The sequence below is a fragment of the Suricata suricatta genome, chromosome 12, assembly GCF_006229205.1.
Source record: "Suricata suricatta isolate VVHF042 chromosome 12, meerkat_22Aug2017_6uvM2_HiC, whole genome shotgun sequence".
In the NCBI taxonomy this organism is placed as follows: Eukaryota; Metazoa; Chordata; class Mammalia; order Carnivora; family Herpestidae; genus Suricata; species Suricata suricatta.
This window is the reverse complement of record NC_043711.1, coordinates 20880623-20886047: the sequence shown is the minus strand read 5'-3', so window position 1 is coordinate 20886047 and position 5425 is coordinate 20880623.

Below are 5425 nucleotides of genomic sequence, written 5' to 3'. Positions count from 1 at the left end.
GCCACCAGTTAGACCTGGAAAGAAGCTTCATTTAAGTAAAAGTTAATATTTTTGAACTTAGATATCTAAGTTTTAAAATTTTAATTAATTCTTGTCCATGAAAGAGAAGCATATATAAAAGATGCCTGGGAACAATTAGTATTAAGTAGATAGATTTGGAGGAGGGAGGCGTAGCTAACATAATTCTATTTCTGGAGAGCTCAGCAGTTAAGGCACTAAGGCAGAGGGGGCAGAGGGGGTTCTTTAAAGAAGATCAATGGGGGAAAATATCTAGACTTAGTTGACAATGTTGTTTTATTTAGGGAAATGAGATTTACTTCCTATGAGAGGGAATTTACCAAACACAACAATGAATATGTTGTATTGTCTCTCTTTACCTTCTCCAGAAACCATAGCCGAAAGGGGGCAAACCCCCTGGAAAGGTGAAACTCACAGCCCTGATTCTCTTGGATCTGGATATAGTCTGGCCTCAGCCGGCTTGTCTGTCTATACCATGATCATTCAAGCTCAGCTTCCTCTTAGAAGCCGACTCGAAGTTGGGTTTCCCTTAATATTTCTTGCGTTCTCATAGTGAGATGTAGTTTCTCAGGCAACTGCATTAAAGAGAACTGTATACCCCTACCCCACTCCCAGATATTAAATGAGAGAAGATAATTATTTGGGAATTTGTTCTGGGGCTTTTTTTTTTTTTTTTACTATTGTTATTGTATAAATTTAGACTCCATTTCCCTTATAAAGATGCGGGGGCTTGGCTGGACAACAGTGACAGTCTGATTCCTGTGATTCTGAAACAGATTTTAAACCTCATGATAACTCACCATGGTGGGATAAAATGTTTGTATATTGCACATAGGTACATGGTACATGAACTTTGTTTTCTAAAGGTATCAACTTAAATTTATGAGAGGCACATTGTGAGGGGCTGCATTTGTCTGAATTTCACCTTCAGCTGGCTCCGCAGCTGCCTGGGGTCAGAAAGTTTTCCATGATCCACTTTTTGATCCTGAATTGACAAGCTCAGAAACCGGTGAATGGACTTCTAGCAGCCCCCTGGAACTTGAAGTTGACTGACCACTATTAGCCCATGTTAGTGTGTTAGGGAAATCCTTGCACATGAAATTTGCTATAACATGTTGACTATTCTGTGGGCTTCTGGGAACTGTGTTATTTTCCTTTGTAAACTGCCCTCATCCTTCTCAGCTGAAGGAGAGCTGAGGCTTCTAATGCAGGGGATGCATTAATGGGGCTTTACCTATCTGCCCGTCTTTAGCAGTGTAAGTGGCTCCCAGCATCTATGTTGTAGATGCATGAGGTCAGAGAAGGGTACCTAGCAACTTCTGGAAGACATGGGCTTCTTGGTAAATGTGTATTGGATTATGATAGAGGCAGACGTGGAAAACCAGTTCAGAGCTCGGCCTTTATATGCCTCTTCTCCTGGAAGTAAAATTATTCTCACTGTGAGAGAGAGGGCCTTGGACCAAAGCTTCCTGAGGACTTGAATATATTTTACTCACTCTTGTATTAATCCTGTCACTAATGTGGCATCTGAATACAGATTAAAAGCTTTAGGAGGCCTTAGGTAGAATATGACTCAGAACCATTCCCCTCTCTCAAGCCAAAAAGTAGTTCTAGGGGACACACAGAACATCAGGGAATTGTTAACAGTAGGTAAGAATGATATACTGGGAAGACTCACAGACACATTTACTTGGCACCTATCACCAAAGACTTGTATTTCAGACACCATTCACTAGTTTGATTGATACCCACAGCAGCTCTGAGAGAGATGTTAGGAGCTGAGTCTCAATGGTGGAAACATATACTTGATTTGAACACTGGTCCTGTATTCTAGGGGTGTGTGTGTGTGTGTGTGTGTGTGTGTGTGTGTGTGTGTAAGTTCAAAAGTGTTCTGTGCTATCATTTGGCCTTATGAAAATGAAGGAGAAGACATCACTAACAAGTGAAGTATAAATCTTGGTGGGAACCAGGGACCCCCTTTTAAAATTTGAATGTCTTGTCCTGGTTCCACCGTAAGTTACCATATGTTATGGTCATGGTGCTGTCTCAGAAACTGTAGAAAAAGCCGCTTGCAAAACCAAAAAAAAAAAAAAATCCAGTCCCTTTCATGCAATTATAATTCTTTCATGACTATTCACTTTACAATGTTTTGTTAGTGAATTCTATGATTCTCACGCCTTGTGTGAGAATGTATGTACTTTGGAAATTTCAATCTATCCAAGTAAGCCACCTGTGGACTTGGAGTTTTTGCAGAAGAGTTCTAAACTCAAAGCCCAGTCCATGTGTATCTGGTTCCAAGCTTTCCCACTTGGGGTTTCCTCTGTACTTGTTCCAGACCACATAGGCAGCCTTGTTTTTGAGAGCAGCCTTTGGGGTAAAGATACAGAAAAGGTGGTGGCCACTAAAGGTGAAATGTTTTCTTGCTTCTGGTGTTTCAGAACTCTTGGATTTTTCACAAGAACCAGCAAAACCAGGAGATGGGGGAATGAAGAAATAGGCCTAAAACTCCCTCCCCTTATGTCCTTTCTGACTTAACACACTGTTTGGGTCTGTCCCGGTGCTAAGGCCTATCACAAAGGACTGTTTTAAAAGGAAATCTACAGCCTTGCTGCACAAGTCCTCAACACCAGCAGTCAAGTGTGGACCCTGAGCCATGGGAGGCAAGGGTCTCTGGCTATTTTGGGGACGAAGGGTGATATTGACTAGTGAAATGATGCCACTGTTGCTGATGGTGCCTGTTCTCAGGGTGTATGGAAGCTCAGTCCTGAGAGGTTCCTTCTGCGTGGTTCAGTCAACCAAACTCCATGCCTGGCTTGGCCAAATAGGGGTGCTTGAAGGATGAGGGTAGGCTTTAGGGGTAAAATCAAGTCACAAGGCGGATGATGAAAGAGCCCCTACAAAGTTGAGACAGAGTTAAAACTGGAAAGTTCCTTGATCTCCTTTTGCAGGAAGTTTCTAGGAAGTGTAGTTGAATGTTTCTTTTGAAATTTAAAATTGCTCATTTCTTTTCCTCTTCATTTCTTTTTTGGGTTGAATATTCTCTAAAGACAATCAGAGGCATGCCAGGGTGGGACTTCTGGCTGGTTCCAGCACTCTCCTTAGGCCTCTTTGTAATATTAACTTGTTGGAACTGATGCACTTTGTTTAATATATGCTATCCCCCGGTCCCCCTTTTTTTTAAGCTGCTTGTTTGAAACAAAACAAAATGCATATTGCATTGTATCCTTCCTGCTTGCTGTTTTTCTCTTAATTTTAAAAGTTAAGAGTTGAGGATAAAGTATACTTAAGGAGAAATATGCACAAGAATACATATTAAAATTACTCTCATCAAGTTTGATGGGTTTAACTTCAAGGGATTAAAAGATAACTATTTTGGATTAATACTTTGTGTGGGGGTTTTTTGTAATTAAGAGTGTATATAAACTTGTGGTATATTATGGCAGTTTTAAGTGGTTGTAAGAACATTAAAACAGGTCTTAAGCTGTGTTTAACTTCATTTGACAGCAAAGAAGACATCTTGGCCAGAGTAAATCCAAAACTCTTTCCAGTGGAGCCTCAGAATCATCTCTGGAAGGAGGAGAAAGTTCCTTTCTACTTTAATAAAATGAACCTTTCCAGAATTCTCCCCCTTCCCCTGCTGTGTGACCTTTACCCTCTGGACTTAGGGACCTTTTAATTGCAGGTCAGGAAAGGTAGCAAGAGCAGAATTTCCCCCCACAGCGACCTTGCTCCTGGCATTGGGGAATCTGCCCCTGATCGCAGACGAATGCTTCTTGTCTACATTTGTTTTGGTACAGCAGCAACAGGCCTCCACATCTGGAAGTGCAGAGCAGTACTTTGTCAAAAACGTCGTTCTTCAGCTCTTACGTGCAACTTTCCTTAAGCTGCCTGTATCTTCAAGCAATTAGCAGTCTCCTTATACCTAGCCCATAATCCCTTCTGCTTTAAGTACACATCCTCTTGTTTGATTCCCTCTGAACATGGACTGTAGCTGTTGAGCATCCCCGTAAGAGACCTTCTTAGATTTAAAGGCAGTCATGCGATTTCCCCTTACCTATTTATTTTCTTAACCTGATTTTCTGTATTTTCCCATGGTCAATACTTGTGGAGAGTTTTAAATTTTATAAATTAAAATTCAGTTTAATTAAAAAAAAAGTGTTGCCATGTTCTGTGTGCCAGGTGCTATGTTGGCTATAATGGTGCATAAAAACCAGTTCCCGCCCTCTGGGAACTCACACAGCTGTGTGAGAGAGACACGTAAAGCCATATGATTTAGTAGCATGAAAAGTTCTAGTGAAATAGTGTACACGAAGTAGTGGAAGCCCACTGGAGAGGGAAGTGAGGCAGGCCTTCGGCATGAGTAGCAGTTTATTCGGCAGAAAAGGAACGCTAGTATGCACAGCTAAAATGCCATTTAAGACCCAGAGCTATGAAGCGCATTGTAAGGGAAGGGCTAGAGAATTGGCTCTCCAGAACCAACAGCATTTCTGTTCTCCAGATAATCAGGTTAGTATTCCTGTTAGCCAAGAAAGCTTTTGTGTGGCATTTAGCCCTTTTATATAATTGGAATTCATTGGTGACTATCTTTTAGGGACAGTTTCCCTAGATGCAGTATTTATTATTCCACAAATATAGCCCAGTGTCTATAGTACCATGTGTACATGGTCATTAAGTGGATGCAGCAGGAAGGCTAGGGACTTGAGAGCATCAACAAGAGGTGTCTGGAGAAAAGGCAGAGGCGCTGGGAGGGTAGATGAGACAATAGGAACTAGAGTCCCTAATAGATAGCTCGGTCCAAGGAGTCAAAGGGTTAAGTGGGAGTAAGCATGCATGTGTGGAGGGAGGCGTTAGAGACTCCGAGTTTCCCAACAATTTGTCTTTATGAAGCACGTTCAAAAAGAACAAGATGGGGATATGTTCACATATTATCAGTATAAACTTTGTATATTTTTAAACGGCCGCAACTGGATTGAAATGACCATTTACATTATGTTCAGGAAAGGGGGGGAGGGGAGTCGACCCAGATTGAGGAATCTAAGATAAACTCTTGGCCACAATATTCGTACTAAAGGAAAATAGAAGGACGCCGAATGTCCGGACTGGAAGGAATATTCCTGTGTGCGGAGTCTTGGATTGTTTGGCTCACTACCTCCTTCAAATAATCTAGGCCGCTTGCTGAAAATGCAGGTTATTCTGCTCCGTCTCAGAACTACTGAATCGGAATCTGAGGGTGGAATCCAGGAATGTTTTTAATAAATTCTGTAGGCTACGAGGGCTTTATCTTGGAAAGGAAAAGAATTTAGTCGCAGACGATCCCTGCTCCTGCCTTCCCGACCTGGAGCTCAGGGTCCTGAGGCTCACTCCGCCACGTGCAGCCCCGCTCACCTGGTCCGCTCCACCTGTGGTC